This window comes from Cebidichthys violaceus, unplaced genomic scaffold (assembly GCF_023349555.1).
Source record: "Cebidichthys violaceus isolate CVI_PGR_0920_01 unplaced genomic scaffold, fCebVio1.0.p SCAF_34, whole genome shotgun sequence".
Lineage (NCBI taxonomy): Eukaryota > Metazoa > Chordata > Actinopteri > Perciformes > Stichaeidae > Cebidichthys > Cebidichthys violaceus.
This window is the reverse complement of record NW_027176528.1, coordinates 1,892,681-1,911,142: the sequence shown is the minus strand read 5'-3', so window position 1 is coordinate 1,911,142 and position 18,462 is coordinate 1,892,681.

Sequence of the window (18,462 nt, the reverse complement as noted above, 5' to 3'; positions counted from 1 at the left end):
GTTTCTGACCATACGTAGCCGAGACTTGGGTGTGTGCTGCTACTCTGTCATGACAGGTGCATTGCTGAGGAAGGAAGAGCAAAGGGAGGGCAGTATTGAGTGTGAACTTGTTTGTTTGAGCACCACAGGCCAAGCATTCAGCCCATTCTGAACGGACATGTTTTGAACGGCCACTGCATTAGTGGATGAAATGAAGCAAACAGCAGCACCATTGAGGGTCGTAGTGAAGCGTGTATGGGGCGCCCTCATAGACAATAGTTTAGTGTTGACTTCTAACTGCAAGGTCCCCGTTTCAAGTCCGCCTTACAGTCTTTGAATGTTATTCTCCATTTCCTGTCAAGCCTATGATAATATCCTATGATCATAGGCTTGACAGGAAAGATAGTTCAAGGTCCATGCAGAACATGAGTTTGTACTACAGGCTTTCCATTGGAAATGTGTAGTCTCTAAGATAAACCCAATGGCATCTTCATCAAAACATGATTATGCTTTCACAGGCTGATTAGTACTCCCCATGTTGAGTAAATTTAATTGATAAGAAAAGAATCGGTAGAATGCCCTTTTAAGATTTTTTTTGGAATTGAAACTAAGTGTCCAAAGGGAAACCACATCAGTGATGGTTACTCTCTGAAACAGAACCAGCACAGGGCCAAACTGTCACTAAGCCGATGAGTCAGCCAATATAGCCAGGCAACTAGACTGTATAACCAGCAATGCTGCCGGTGAGTCAGAAGGAGAACCTGCCAAAATAAAGCCAGGCAGAGACACAGCCATTACAGGCCAGACATTCCATCCCCTATAGCTATTAGTGCCAGTGAGCCAGCCACCAAATCAGCTCTTCTAGCCCATCAGCCCGCCACCATTACTCTGTTCAGCCAAAGAGTCTGCAGGCCAGGAAGTCAGCAGGCAACAGTGGAGATTTGGACTGTGACAGCCAAGCATCCAGCTAGCGAGCATTCTTCAACCAAGTCTAGATCAGGTCTTCCTTTCAGTATCAACACTAGATCAACACTGGATCTGTGAACCATTAAACTTCAGATCAAACAAGATTGCGACAAGGTTGAAGGTATCAGAAGAGGTTCCTTAGACTTTGGCTACAAAGTATTTTTGGTTTATGGCCACTGCTAATGTGGATGTCGTCAGCGTTGGATGATTAGGATGGGAGCAGTGTACTTTCAACCCTGTTTTCTTGAGTAAACTGGTCATAATTTCTGGAAAGACACATTATTGTTGAGTTTTACAAATGTATATTTGTGGCGCTTTGAGCACCACAAGCCGAGTGCCATACGTAGAGAAGGCAGATATCTCCAAACTAGTAAACCCACACTAAAACAATCTAGATTTATAAAAAGTACTACAGATGAGAGGAAAAAATTTGGATTTTGGGATGAACTGTTTGCAGCCTCCTGGGTGAAAGTCCTAAGAATGTTGATGCTCTTTACTACGTCTCTTGACAGCTCTGAGCATCTAATACTGATGTGGATGGGTTTGTATTGTATAGAGTTACTTGAGAGCCCGGTGTATTTCTTACAGAGACGAACCAGTTAGTTTCAAGCATACCCTGGCCTTAAATAGTAGGATGACATTTAGAGAAATACTGAAATAAATAAATATCTGCAAGATAAATATGAAGCCACAGCCAGCACCTGGCTAGCTTAATTTAGCACAAAGACTAGAAGCAGCTGAAACAGCTAGCATAACTCTGTCCAAGGTAAAACAAATGTGCCTGATTTTCATGATACACCCACATTATAATGTGTTTGTTTTATTCATACACTTTTTGTACTTTAGTTATTAATACAATTAACTAGCTGCTTCCCCGTTTCAGTATTTGTGCAAAGCTAAGCTAACTGTTTGCTAGCTAAAGTTTCACATGGCCTTTTTATCTTAATCTTGGCAAGAAATTAAATGAGCATCTCACAAAATATTTAACTATACCTGTGAGCCTCATGTGGTTTACTCAACACCTTTTTTACTGTGGGATTACAGCATTGTCTTCCTGTTATTTTGGCGAACTCAGTGCTTTGACATTCAGCACATCCAAACTATGAGGCTATAACTGTAAAAAGCTCTGTTGTTAGTCCTGAGAGACGCATTATGGCTAAAACCATGCAGTTAAAAATTCTTAATGGAGAGCAAAACCGCAGAGTTGGAAAGCACTCACCATCTTTTTTCTTCTCTTTCATTATTATCTAATACACCGCTCTATTCTTTGCCACATCACCAGTATTACAGATATTAAAGCCACTGGCTATATATTCATCACTTCTAACCGCATTGTCTTCACAGACCTCTGCCGCAGCTGAAAATGAAAATATCTCCACAACACTGCATCTCAGTTCTTGACTGTTTATCAGGAAAAAAAAACAAAACTGCCTGAGAAGCCAAGATGAAAAAAATAAGAAAACAAAAAGAGAAAACAAATTGCGAGGCTTGCGAGGCTCCCATCACTCGCTCTCTCATGGTGGTCCGTCATTTCCTCGCGTCTCGCTCACACACTTTGATGAGAAAGAGGAAAAGGAGGGCGGGGGTGGGGGACGACTTTGTGATGTTTTTCCTATTTAACGTTTCCGTTTTATCTCCCTCGCTTTCATGCCTTGGACGGCAGAGTGCTGTTGAGAGGCGCCGAGGCGTTGCGGGTGTTTAATGGTTTTCTTTCGTTTTTTTTCGTTTTGAGGAAGCTGAAGGGTTTATCATCGGGGAGTAGTCAGCTTTTTTAGGCCCTTAACCTCTCTCCACATGTCTATAATTTAACATTGTGCTGAACTAGAGGGCCAGAGTCTTAAATGCCGAGGAGATTCCAGCGTTGACGTTGGTTATGTTTAGGAAGACACCCGCTGGGACTTTGGTTGGAGTTGCTTGAGTATGAAATCTCTCTGGAGGCTGCTTTGAATGCAGACCTCTGTGTGTTGAAATACTTCAAGATACGATGCAGTCGTGTCGATCACTGAAGAAAATTCCTGTGTGATTCAAGATGCAGACTGGATTTTATGTTCCTCTGCAGCATCCATCAGCACAGGACTCATCAGCACAGATGAGCTCCATTGAGTAAGTTAATAACCCAACTGTGCATATTATTGTGTCCAACACGTTCTCATTCCCAACTTGTCAAGCTGTCTTAGGAAAAGATCATGGTTTGGGTTATTTGCTACGTAAGGTTAAGTGCCATGAACAGTGGTCTACTGGGTGAACGTCCTGTGTTTGTTTCCAGCCTACGCAGTCATTTTTTTTAATACTAAGTCAGTTGCTCTGACACGAATGGGTTCAGATTGGAGTTAGTTGAAAGGGTAAGGTAACGCTAAAGGGTGCCACTGACCGAGAGTTGTCATTTGTCATGTGAATGTGGAATTCCATCCTAGTTTCTCATAGGTAGAGGGAGTAAACAAATAAGTCATTTGGGCACACCAACCGCTTACAACAGGAAGATAATCCACACAGAAACTTGACTCCTGCTGAGTGACTCATCCAGGAGTATGGATTCCGCTCATGGGTGTGCTCTCATGGGACATATTCGTCATATCAGTGCTGATTTTTTTTATGAAGAGTAAACTGTTTGTGGTCCTCATATTACACATATAGGCTATCAGTCACATTTTTGCTGCGTTCAGCCATGTCTCTGTTTACCACCCTCTGTAACTCGGTAGCTTAAGAGAAGCCTAGTCAAACACATTTAACTAACACAATGGACTGTAACTTTTAGGACAAGGTCTTGCATCTTTAAGTCAGCAGTCATTGATTTTTGGATATTTGGGGTCAGCAGAACAAGCTGCTGAAAAATGTCAAAAACAATTTAGACATCCAGCAGATATAGACACAACATTAGCATTTATTTGCAGTGGTGTCCATCTGATGAATGAGAAGAATAAAAGATATAATTGTGAGTGAGAAATGTATCTCAGCAGCATTGAATACGTTTTGAAACATACTAGCAAACAGAAGGTTTCAGGTTCAGTATCAAGATGCTGGGCAATGACAAACCCCACTGTTCTTACTCATGAACTTTTGGGTGGTGGCGAACTTGTTGAGATGCCGCAAAGGTATGCAAACACAGCCAACACCTTCAGCTAATCGACACACACAACTGTGTTTCCATTCCCGACATGGAGAGCCTCCCTCACCTGTTGCTCTGCTCTTGTGTTGTACAGACAGCCGGCTCCACCCCTCTCCTTTGTGTAGATGAATGGAAGGTGTTAGTGTTTGTGGCTCGTAGTGTTACGTGTAGAAAAAGAAACTTTAAAATCCCTTAATCCTTTCACCATGCCTCTTCTACTGGCTTTACCTATGCCCAGCCTGTAATTACATTTCCATCATCCTCCCAAGTTTCTGATCCCCCTCTCTTCATCTATTCTCAGATTGAATCATAACATGTGTCTGACACTCAAGGAGGAGCCTTCCTTAGTGATTTGATAGTGATGCAAGTCAATACAGTCACTTCTGTTTTTATACTACCGTATGTGTGATAATCTCTTACCAGTGGCTAAATGTGTATCAACTCCTAGCCTCAGTTACAATAACACAGCTATCATGCATGCATATCTTTCATTGTTGTTTTGCTGTGTCAGTCTGACTTTTATATTTTACATATTCTGCATGCTGTGTGCTTCTGACATGCATGTTTTTAGTGAAACAATGTCAATCATAATCATGTCTCTTGTCCATGTTTCTATTTAACATAATTATCCCTCATTTATTTGCTTCGTATGTGTTGTTTTATGAGCCTCTGTGTTTCATGTCTTCATTTTATCTGACAATGTAGTACAATGGTGTGCTGAATGTATTCATATTCTCTCTAATTTTATTGTTTCTGCGTGCTTTGTAAAAGGTAAATAATGCATGACTTTGTCATTTTAAACTTATTTTCTTTTAGGGTGATTTTGTAACATCTGTCCAGGGACTACAGATTAAAAATAGCCTTTTAGGTTACTCTGGCGCATTTATAAATACAAAACACATTACACCTCTATATCAAATTCCTAACTTTTTACTCGTGTTTTAAGTCACATTTCGTGTACTTTTTTTTTTTCATATTTACTTTTTATTCACATTTGGGTGAATTGATTCAAATGAAAGCTATTTAAAAAGGTTGTTCGTCCAGAGAGGTTTTGCTAATCCAACGCAACGCTGTCATTATTTTTCCGGCAGCTCCTTTCAGTTATTCATGTGGCGACAACAGCCTTGAACTGAAATATTCCTTCAGTAGAAAGTAATATTAATTCAAAACAACAAGCTGTGTGGACATAGCTGTTGCTTCTGGAGAGACAGACTGGATTCTTTGAGCACTGCAGAACAGTAATATATCTGAATAATGTAACTATCTGCATGAAACCTTTGGAGGTAAGTGAGAAAATATTATTTTGAAAATATGAACCTTTAATAGCCAATATCTATCAAACCTGTACGCCTAAAGAGCAGTTTAACCTGGCTCTACCAACTGAGACTGGGACTTTGAAATGAACTGAGCTGAAGCCACCTCACCATCATGTCAATCAACTCACTGACAACAAATCAAGGGGTGCATCTGTGCAGGAGTCCCTCGCTCCCGCTGTCCATGACGACCCGGGAGCTGTCAGTCATCCTGTTGTCATGGGACTCTCCTCGCCTTGAACTGCTCAGCTACCTTTGTTGCCAGAGTCACAGCAGCATCATTAGAACCATGTCAGTCCCACCATAATGGACCCCGAGGAGCCGCTGCACTGTTTGAAGTTTGCTGTGCTCTGCGGCTGTCCCAGCGGTGAAACACAGACAAACACAGAAGACTTTCACATTGCTGTTGCAGTTTTTGGGGATTTTTGTGTTTTTATTATGGGTGATATTTTCATTGTTTAACGCTGAGAAAACTCTCAAAAAACTCTCATTCTAAAATTGCAGAGTCATCATACAGAATGTTCTGACTTCCTGTAAGGGTTTCACATAATATTGTGCACCCCAAACCCTAATATTCACTGAAAAACAGGCCTGTGTTTCCATTTTCAACAGATTCCCTAAAACAGCTGGACACTATTTTCTAACCATAACGTTATAACCACGACCTCTTAAGAGGGTTTTACGTGGTGGCATCTAATGTGTTAAAGTTACATGCCGGCAAGAAACGTATGTGCACAGTGGTGCAGTTTAACTATGTCAAGCAACTGTGAAGTACCTGCAAGTTGATTTTCACATTGTTCCTAACATGAATGGAAAACGTATCGCTGTTTGCAAAGTAGCAAATGATCTGCAGTAGGGTTGCCACAATATCGGATTTTCTCTACATAATTATCGTGGCCAAAATAATTCAAAATGACAGTATTATCACAATATTAATTGAACATTTTAATAATAATAATACCATTTCATAATGCTAACATTTAAATTGATCTTTAACTTTGTTTATTGTGTGTTTTGTCTTTTTTTTGGCAAATGAATTACACGCAACAAAAAAGCAACACAAAATTGCGAAATACGTTCCTGCAAATAGTATTAGTCTAAAGCTTTTATTGTGAAAGGTAAGAACGAAAGGAGTGGATCTGGTATAAGCTACTTTTGTCAAGGTTAAAGGAGTGATATAGTTTGCCGTCTTGGCTCGGAATACGGAGCCTCTGAGTTAATAAAAGTTGATATAACTCAACCCGTTTAATCGACCTTGTACCAAAAAAATAATTAATATAATTGTTGTGTTCTGTGTGAAAGTATTTATGACAAAAAATAACAGCTGGAAAAAATATACTGACTGCAAATTACTCGCACAAAGAAAAGAAAAACACCCGTAGTGTGAATAGGCCTTCCAGGTGAAGACTTTCATGGAACCATTGTACCATCCATGTGACCATTTCATATCAAAGGGAGAGGAGGAAAATCTGAAAGTGAACACGTGGATGGCATTATTTGAAGACTCACTGTAACCTGTTTTTAAATTGAATGTGACCACTGCATTGCAGATAAGAAATTGTATTGGAGCGTAAAGTGTCTGAAATACCTCCTCGTCCCATCACCATTCCAAAACTAATCTCCATCACCTTGGAGAGGAGCAGAGAGGATGATCTCACAGCATGGAGGAAGAAGGAATGCTATTCAAGTCGCGGCCCAACTACTTAGCTTTCACTCTGCTGCTTCTCCCGATCGCTTCTCCCCCTCATTTCCAAAAGATGGATTGACCTTCTTACTCCAGTCAGCACAGCAGAGCCACTCCCCATTCTTTCATCCAAGGCTCAAAACTCATCTCTTCAAAAAGTACCTCATGCTACCCTTTTCACACATAGTCATATCCCTTCAGCTACATCTTCCTCTCCTACTTCTAATGCCAACGTGACAGAAGAAAAAAATCCCTCCCACCTCTTCCTTCCTTCTTACCACCTACCTTCTCTAGTTCTTTTCTCATCACCTGTCTCTGAAATCATCGGTTGAGTTTGGCAGTTTGTTATTACTTTGAAAGCTTCTATCCTATTGAAACATACTATGATATCTCCACACAGACTCTCATTTTCTCCATTCAGATGTCTAAAAGATGGAATCTAATGGAATCTAACGTTTCCTGACTGTGGAGTAAAAGCTTTAAAACAGAACATTTTATAAACAATAAGATGAACATGGGGTGAAAAGTTGAAGAGTCTTTCTCTTCAGCTGTGATCAAAGCAAAACTGATCTGTAGTAATGTTTCCTTTATGATCACTGCATTTTGCTAGTCTTCCAACCACTCAAAGTGCTTTTACACTACATGTCATCATTCACACCCATTCATACACTGATGGCAGGGGCTACTATGCAAGGTGCCACCTGCTCATCAGGACTATCTAACATTCATACCCATTCACACACCACAGCCTGAGGACCGCCGACCCGCTAATTGAAGGATGACTCTGCTCTATCACTGAGCCACAGTCGCCCCTACGTATATATCAGTGGGTTCAATGCTGAATCATCCCTTGCTAACACCAAATATCTTTTTACACCAGTAAGGGTATAGACTACATTAACAATGGCATTATGGGAGGAATGACGGCTATGGCTATACGCCCGTGGCAAGCCGTACATTTTATACCTGTGCCTTCAGTGCTGTCCTTCTACAGTTGAACCACCGCCTATTAACATCATTATGACGCCACAGCTACGGTTATTATTTGTTTCTAGGGGTGTAACAATACACGTGTTCGTATTAAACCGTTCGGTGCGAGGCTTACGAACCGAACAATACGTTTGAATAACACTAGTGCATTTGGAAAATGCAGAAGCTTAAATTGTGGGAAATATAATGTTTTCAGTGGACTTTGCTCAAACTGGCAACATGCTGTCTGACACTCCCACCCCGGAAACAAAACATTGTACTCTGGTGAGGAGCGTGTGTTCTGGGAGGCACACTATGCTAAACTAGTTTAGCAGGAAAACCAACATGCTACAAACTCTCCCTGCAGTGTTTAGCTGTTCCCTACTGATTCAAACAGGGCTAAAGCAATCAGCACACAATCCCCATTTCTCCAGACCATAATTCTTGCTTTGTAAAAGAAAACAAAACCCCAAACAGGGAATCAAATGTCCGACCCCTAACCCCGTGCATGATGGGATGCATCGTCATTAACAGACAATACATGTAGTCAAAATCAACGTAATTAACACAATGACAAGAACAAACTCACAAGATCCAGTCACATATATTTATACGTCAACAAAGCATGATAAATCAATCCAGCAACACTACGGCGCTAAAACACGTATTCATCCGCACACTGAAGAGCACCAGCCATTCAAATATTATTCACATCAGAGGGAACAATATTAACCGTATCATAAAAACGACACCATAGAAAAAATAACACAGTAGTAACACTACTGCAGATGTAAAAAAGCAAAAGCAGTTCACTTACCAAAGCTGCTGTTCACTTAAAGACAAAGTCCATCCTCCTGTCTTTGATTACAAAGAGTTTAATGACGCGGTTGTACAGAACATTGGTGCGCTTCAGCCAGAGGTCCTCCTGCGAACGTGTTCGTTGAGTTGTAGATCCACTCAGGTCTCAAAAAGTTTTCAAAAGCACCGTAGCTTGTAAGTGTCCTGTCGTGCTATGGTGTCGTGTTGCTGCCTTGGTTAGCCACCTCAGGTTAGCGTAGCGTAGCTCCAAACAGCTCCAAACACCAAGACGCTCAGTTGCAAATGAAACGCATTCCCAGCCATAACATGTGCAACGCTCCTACGACGCTGTCAGCCAGAAATAACGTTCGTACAAATCCTTTTGCTGGCTGGGTCAGGGCTGCTAGCTGTGGGGTTGGCCGACCCTTTGATACGATGTCCAGTTTTTCCTGAAATGTCCTTCTTGAGAAAGACGTTGTCAGTAACTCCTCCACCAAATCTGTTTCTCCTCCTTCAGCCATTGAGAAAAGAATCTACACCAAGCAAAACGCTAAAAATGTCATAACTTCTTACATATCTTTCAACTTGAACTCTTTCTACGACTACTAACTTCTGCTAGCTAGCTTTCTGCTTCACAACAGTCACGCTAACCCACTGACCAATCACGCCGCACGTTAATGCTGAGCTGCAAGTTAATGATGTCGTACTTGTAGGCCAGCTAGAATGCTCTGACACGTCAAAGAATATGCCCAACATGTAGACATAAAGAGGTGAAATCTGATTGGATGAAAGCTCTACTTAAAACAAGTTGCACTGGAAGCAGAGCAACAGAGGAAGACAGTAGCGGTGCAAAGAGATAATAAGCTAATGGGAAAAAAATTATAATACATGTAATGTATTTATGAAAAATTATTAAATTATAAAATAGCTATAACTTTGTGATTCTGTTTAGGCCAGCAGAGAAGGCTTTGCTGGCCCTGACGGCCCACCACTGATATACGCTTATTTTGATGTTTGTTCAAAACTTTACACCATAGTTGATGCTGCCCCCACCATTTATGTGCCTAATTGCATCATTTCTGAAAAATTGCTCAATCGACGGTGTAAAAGAACGCAGGATACACAAGGTAGCCGTGATATAAACGTGTAGTTAAATGCAAGTAAATTAAGACTCTACGCTGCTAAATAAACACATTAAAGTACATCATTGAAAAAAATTAAGAATACAAAGTTAGTTAGAGCAATACAAGGAAAAATTAAGATGCCTATTTTTTCTCAGGCCACCTATTTCCGGCTACAGCAGTGATTTTTAGGACTAAGATCATGGACCGCTTTTGTCAGTCTTATCAGCTCACAGTGGTTTTGTTATGTTCACTGGCGCTTGACTGCAGCACAAAGGTTCTGATCAACTATCTGAGGGTTTTAGGGATATAGAAAAAGAGAGAAATTAACACTGACACTCAATTGCATTTGCATTGTTTTAATGGCAGAGTTGAAGGGGTTTTGCATACATAAATATAAATGAATGAATTAGCTCTTTTGGCTCTAAGAATGAAAGCATCAATGACAGGTTTGGTCCATTGTGGTAGAGATAGAAAAAGGAGAAACCAGTCCAAAAACAATAGCTGGCTTTTTGTTCCTCACGCTCCAGTCGGATCATCGGCACTGATCCGTATGATTGGCTGATGATGAGCACACACGCGACGAGCTGGGATGCAGCTTTAATCACACAGGGTGACAGACGATTGGATATTATGGCGGAATAACGCAAGGACTTGTGGTGGGCAACGAAGATGCGAGATGAGGTAGATTTGGAAACGAAATCAGAAGAAAGATGAGATGGACAATGGATATCTTGTAATACAATCTTTTTTTTTAATAAGAGAGCATGGCTGGAGCCACCTAATAGTGAGCCCCTGGGCATTGCATATTTGTCAGGCACCTTCCACCCACTCTCACCGTTTGCATTTTGCGTATGTACCCTGGCTAGTGGCAGTGTGGAAATGGGGATGATTGGTAGAAATATCAGTGGGTTCAAGGTTTGTACATCACAGGGTTGCGCAACAAAGGGCCGTTTGTAGTCCCAATTTTCTGCAGACAAGAAAAACTATATGTGGAGGGTGGAGGATGAATTTCGGAGTATCACAGCCTATGGAAAGAAGCTACTCCGTGGTTCAGCAGCTGATACTTCTGTATCTATTGCCAGACTGCAGCATGTTGTGGCTTGGTGGGTATTGTCTTTCATATCCTTCGGGCTCTTCACAGGCTCCTCTTCTCCGCACAATATGGCAAAGATCGAGAGAACAAAAAGGAAGGAATCGTTGACACTGAAAACATACTGACTAAAAATGAAAACAGACAAATAAACAGCTAACACACGAGCCAACTCATCAAATAGCTCCGCTTGGTCATTGGCCCTACGCTTCAAACTATGACGCTCTAGGTACCCTAGCGTCAGATTTGGACGCGTCATCGATGGCGTGTCAGTTTTCTCCCTCACAGGAACCTTTTGTGTTCAGAGGAAATTCGTTACATGTATACAGTGTCTTTTCAATAAACTTCCAAAGTAGGTTTATTAGTTTTTAGGTTTACTTGGTTAGATTTAGGCAACAAAGTACTTGGTTAGGCTCGGGTAAAGATTGTTAAAGTCAATATTGACTTCACAAGGGACACGAACATCCGTCTCCTGGTTAAAAGTCCATGTTTGTTTGACCCTGACCCAACCATGCGACCTCCTCCCAAAATGGACTTTCTCGCTCTTCATATTAAGTCAGCTGCTCTGACTGTCTAATACAGGGTTTAGCATCCTCCTGTTCTGAAAAAAGAAAGCAATGCAGAAGTGCCTTCAACTTGCATGCCTGCATTGTATGAATGGGTATGAATGGTTGGATAGTTGTGATGAGCAGGTGACACCTTGCATGGTAGCCCTGTCATCAGTGTGTGAATGGGTGTACATCACTATGACATGTCGTGTTAAAGAGCTTTGAGTGTCAGAAGACTAGAAAAGAGATATACAAGGACAGTCCATTTACCAATTAAATTAGTTTATGGTTTCAATCTCTAGCTTCAAGTCTTCTTCAAAACAGCATGATGTTCATTTAGTAAATTATGGGCCATTTAGAGTCAAATAGACCATAAAGCAGGGTTTGCTTTAGGGCGGGGCTACCTTGTGATTGACAGGTCACTCCCATGGCGTTGTCCAGTCTGGGAGTTGTCCATGTTTTTAGAACTTTAACCCTTTCACAGTTTACAGTTCATGAAAGTTCATTGTAACATTTTGGTTGCCCTAAATATGTCTTGTTCACAGTTTGGTTGTAGTTAGCTTCATCGTCTCGTGTCACTTCTGGTTGCAAAAAAACAAGATGGCGACAGTCAAAAACCACTGAGAACTCTCAGTTTAGCAATCCTTTGTCACTAAAAGGACAATCATTTCACACAGTTTAGTCTCAAGAAGTGTTACAATTAATAAAAAATACGTACAACTTATTTCTACCGGGTAAATCTGGGGCTTTTGTGGTCCTTGCCGTTTCCTTTTCCTGGTTAGTAATCCAGCCTTGACAGACAGAAAGAAAAGAAGAAATAAAGACATCCAGCATGCGTAACAAACAAAGGACACAACAGAATGCTACAACAAGACAAATAAAAGACTACAAAGGACAAAGAAGAAGAGGGAATGAAGAGGGAGGGTAGGGGGGTTCATGTCTTTATCTCATTGTGTGCATTCATTACGTATGAATACGTTTACACACAGCTCAGTCCCCAGCGCTGGAGGGTGCATCTTCTCCCATGTGTGCTTGAGAGGGAACATACAAATATATTGTCATATATATGTCGCTCACTATAAATATCATCCGTAGTGTTCTACGGCCTTGGTCTTATTAGTGTATGTAATCCTACAAAGTAATATGTCTAATATGTCAGAATCCCTAGAGCCCATGCAACAAGAAACCCTTCTCCCTGACTATGCTACATTAAAGGGAAAATAATCCAGGCTAAAACTGGGTTCTCTGTTGAGCTCAGTCTGCTTTATTAAGTACATAAACAACTCCCCTTTGCTCAGGCTGCATACCACAGGACCCAAAGTTCATTTGTGATGTCACTCATGAGATGAAACGTGGAGAATAATTTGGAGGCAGACTAGAAAGTCATGGCACGCTTGCACAAAGGATGTTGTGTTTTTATCAAACTCGAAAGCTCCTTTAAATTACCACACCCAGAGCGCTGCAAATATGGGTTCTCAACCTCAGGACCAACTAGTCAAATACCGATGGCTGCCCCTCTGTATCTGATACTGATGCACCAGGCTTTCAATAACTCCATTGTAAACCCACCACAATCCTTATTAGATGATCAGAGCAACTGATGTAAAGAGTGGGCTAGACCACATCAGTCGAGAGGGGAGATGAGGGTCAAACAAACACAAAACTTTGGTCCAGAACACTGCCGTTTGAGCCCCCTGCCAAACTAAAAGTAAACACTGACATTTTGTCGTGACGCGTTTGCCACATGAGTCATTAGGGTCTTTAATCATGTTAGTGAAGTCAATCGCTAGTCACATGATTCGTCTGTCACTCGCTAGTGAGTGGTTAGTAGTGAGTCTGTATTGACGTGAATCATTAGTCAGTCAATTGAACGTCAACCACACGCTTTTACTAAACCTAACTAAGTGGTTTTGTTGGCCAAACCGAATTTGCTTCAAAGACGGAAGTTTATTTTGAAAAGGCAGTACTCAGTTTTAGACTTCCATTACACATCTAAAACTGATGCTAGAGGATAGAGCGTCTTACTTTGAAGCTTAGGGCCACTGGCCGTCAGTATTTGACGAGCTGGGAGTAGAATGTGTTGGGGTTTTCTGTCGTCTGCCACTCTTCATCTGAGAGTTTTATCCAAGGCAGTAAGGGAATCAACGGCAGAACAAATAAGGACTGAAGGTAGAAGGAGACAGATGATGGTTAGATCAAAGATTACCCAAAAATCTCTAGTAAACAAAATCTGAATTGTGTTTATATGAATCTGGGCACATTTCCACACTCAAAAAGTTGTTTACCTCTAATTAGATTGCATTTGTATTAAAGATGTAACATATTCTGGATTAACAATAACGTCTCCCTAGGCAATGCCACAGCAACCACAAAGTCTCTGAGAATTTCTCCTGTGATGGCACCTGCCAGAAACACTTAAAGGGAAACTATGGTTTATTATTGAAACCCAGTAGAGAATTGGGTTCTGTCAAATAATTCAATTGTTTATATTTTTCCAATATTGTCTTCTGTTTGTTTAACATGTGTCAGTTAGAGTAAATTTGCTCACACTTGGTTCTGGTGAGTTAGCTGATCTGGGCTTGCGGTGAGAGTGAACCGAATTAGTGCATTTATTAAACTGTTCAGTGGTTCTGTAAGACAACATGCTGCTAATACTGGAGTATTGGTATCTTTATCAATAAACAGACTTATTTCATGGTCATGAACAATGTAACCTACCATCCCCATGCTCCCTCACAATGGCAATTCTCAAAATGATTCGTATGCATGTTTGATCATATTTCCAATGTGATTCAGTAGCATCAGTGATAAGTGTACCTCTGTGTGGATACTGCGGGCAGATATGCATACAAATTGGATTGTAAAACAACCACTCTATGTGGTCTCTTATATTTTTCATAGAATGATATACACTTAGCACTTAGACCCCCAGACTGGTTCTGCGTCCAGGCATTGCTATTAATCGTGCGTCTGCTCCTTTTTCTGCTGCAGCAAAGGCACATCTGTTTCTTACAGCAATGCAATGTCAATTTGAGTTTATCCTTTTAGTTCATGTGCACAGTGAAAAACAAGACAACAAAATAAGGATATAAATATACACAGACAAGTGTAGAAAAAGAACAAATTGGCTCAGGTGAGATTAAATACTCCTGGGGATAATAAAGACACTTCCAAATAAACAAACTGCACAACAAAACGAGAGTTAATATTAAAATGAAGATGACAAATGTAGACACAAGACAACCCATTTGTTTAATGAGGAAAGGTTTCTTAAGTTAATGCGCGAAAACCTTTTGGTTTTATTGGGTTCTGAAAAAGATATAAAACTAAAAATGTCTCCAAAGAAACTGTGTGTGTGTGTGTGTGTGTGTGTGTAGTGGACCCTTCACCACCTACTGATTCACCAATGTATCCATTGAGTGTCTAAGAGGTGGGTGTCTGACAGTCTGCGGCCATGGCTGACTGAGCTCCGCCATTGATCCTCGCTCCACTCTTGACCAGCCCTGGCACATTCTAATCTATGCTAGACACACACACACACACACACACACACACACTGAGATGGACAAGTAATGCATGTGAGTGTATTTTCTGTGTGTGTGTGTGTGTATGTGTGAGACAGAGAGCGGAGGAACCAGCCGTCTGTCTGGGCTCACAGACAGCCTTGCACGATTATAGGACCTCTTCACCTCTAATGACTTGACTTTGACTTTCTTCTCGAGGAATTGGTTCAGACACCTGCCAATCATCCTGCAGGAGGTAAAGCCCACCAGCCCTCCCAGACAGGCTGTTGTTCACCGTGTTCACAGGCAGGCCCTGAGAAAAGGTTATGGCTCAAAAAGATCCATCTTCTATAAATATGGTGCGACGTTGTTGTTGAAATCGGAGTGACTCAGGGGAAAAAACTAACTCGGAAGGGATCAGTATTCTGAGGATGCTGACTGTCACTTTTCAGTTCAACAGTATATGACAATATAATACTGATGCCTCAAAAGATTTGGCTCGCTTGGAGTCGGAGCTCTGACACAAGGTGGAGAGCTCAGCGCTCTGCAGCAGCGGGTCCTCCTCCGGTCAGAAGTGGGAACCATCACAGACACCACGCTGTTGGAGGACCAGGACAGTTTTGCTGAGTCCGCTAGAGGGAAGGGAGGCACAGGAGAACCAGAACCAGGACTAAGTGGTGCAGACTGTCAGAGTCTGCTGCGGTAAAATGAGAGGTTGCTTTCTAGCCGTAACACTGAGAAAAGAGCAAGCAAAGCAAAGTGTCACATGTGTTCAGGGAACATTACACTTCGTTCCTGCAAATATTCACTTTGTCTCATATCACCCTTGTTCAATTTTGCCCTGGGAGTTTGAACAAGCTTGTACAATGTTACACTACCAGACAGTTTCTGATGTTAATATTACCCCCATTGAAACAGCGACATCACGTCCTCTGTTGGTGCTGAGTATAAAGTTAATGCACCTTTTTGACCAAATGGTCACAGGAACTTTGTAGACAAAGGAACTAAATTGGGAGCTAAAAGTTGAATATTTCTGCATTTCCAGGACATCGCTCTTCATACTCAACAACACAGGGTGAATCATTGCTGGTGATGTTACTTTGATTAAATGTAACTAGGGCGGTGCAAGAAAATAGTGAAGGAGTGAACAAGGGAGTGAGTATGGATACCATATAAATGCGGTCCTGCGATATCTGTGTTCCTGGAAAAGTTCCTGATGTGTAATACACACCGAACATTGTGCATGCATAAAAATCTGCTGATACTTTGCTTTTGGATCCCTTTCTTTTTATTAAGTTGGGACCTAAATATGACACTGATATGAACTGACAGGGATGTTGACGGGATGTGGTTGGACAGAACAATGACAAAAGACCTTCTTTATGGTTCCTAATTTAGTTCTGGTGAATGTCTCTGGTATTCCGGTATGTGGTGAAGTCTTGATTGAATTGAGGTGCCTCATTGTTCTCAATGCTAATGCTGGTTCAGCTGCTGTCAACGCAAAGGTTATAATGACTAATCTGACCATGAATGTAACATTTCTGAATGTATGAATGTGCTGTCGTTTGCATTGACATCTTTAATAATTAAGCACACAAACACATGTTTCCATTGAATGCCAAACATGAATGAAAGTAGAGTGACAGAAGAAACAAATCAAGCACATGGAATGAGACTAAAGCAGGTTCAACAATGCGTATTATGTATGTGTGTCTGCAAAGGTGTGTTCTGAGAAGTGATTTAAGAGATTACAGTGATCTATTGCTTATCTTGGCATTGAACTCCCACTTCCCATTCAGATCTTGTCACAGAGGAGATCAATCATTTCATGAGCTGTAATGCCGTCCAACAATAACATCTGCCTCATGTTAATACTTGCAAGTAGAATGAGACTAATTTCGATATACACGAGCGTTAAACAAGCTGGAGAAGACATAGACACACACAATTTTTTTTTTTGTTTTTAATAGATGCCGTGTGAGGTATAACAAGTAAGATCATTTCTCATGGTGACAGCTTTTGCAGACATTAGCCCAGTATAACCCAGTTTAAATATGAATTTCAATAGGCTCTCTGGGAGGTGCAACGTGACCCGCTTGTGTACACTCATACATATACATAGTGTGCATCAAAGAGGAGTCGGGAGAGAGACACTGAGGCACAGGGAGAGAGAGAGAGATGATCCTAACCTTACAGGGCTCATAACTCAAATCACAACAGCTACTTATAGGCCAAAACTTTGTGTTTGATAGTAATGTATGCAGGCTGGGACAGGAGGAGTGGAGACTAATCCACCGGCTGATTTATGTGTCAGGCACTCTCCCAACGCCGCTGTTAAAGGGGCACTCCACCAATTTTACAGGTCAAAGTCAATTTGCTCGTTACTCTCCAGCCTGCAGTGGAATAATTGTGGCTCAATCTCTCACGTCTGAGAAAACAACCGCGATGACGTCACAGTGATGTCATCGGGGTTGTTTCGTTGACTGCAAATTTACAACAGAGAGCTTCACTACAAAGTGGGCGCAGTTTGAAAAGGTCGCCAGGCATTTCACAGGGAGGGGCTAAACGACACTGTGGGTTGCATTGTGGGAAATGTAGGATCCAAAATGAAGATGTCTCAGTCTGGGCTGCTTCCACTCTATTTTTTAGAGTGCATTACTAAATTGCAGCTCTGCCTTGTTATACAGTGGCAGTGCAGGTTCACTGAGGCCCCGTTACAAATAAAGGAAGCGTTTGTGAACTCTATTCACTAAAACATATCAAGTGCACTACTTTTGACAGAAGAGCACAGGATGGATGTGAAGGATAAGTATTCAATACATTCAATACAATATGTTCTATGTTATTTTTTGTATTGCTAGCGAGTGTGATGAAAAGACCCAAAGCCAGATACATTTTCTGCCTCTGTGCTAAAGAGATGTTGTTGTCAAAAAACTATTAAAAACAGTGAACCATACTGTTGCCATGGGTGACATGTTCCTTCATTAACACACACACACACACACACACACACACACACACACACACACACACACACACACACACACACACACACACACACACACACACACAAAGACACACACTGTAGTTCATTTTGACTCAATCCCACCAACACATTCTCATCCCAACTCGTTGCATACCGACCCTTTGTCAGACTCCTTGGCGTCATTTTCTAACGCAGTGGGTAGCTCAGCGCACTATGCACATCAGCAGTGTTTGGGGCACTTTGACTCTGGAGTGTTTACTCTTGAAGTGCAGTTTGTTGTGCACTGAAATAACTGAAAAAAAGCCTCCAGTAAGGAAGATATGGTATGGTTTGTTTGAAGTGACGGAATACATAGAGGACAAAAAATCCGTGTCTTCCCACTGTGGCCCCTGACTT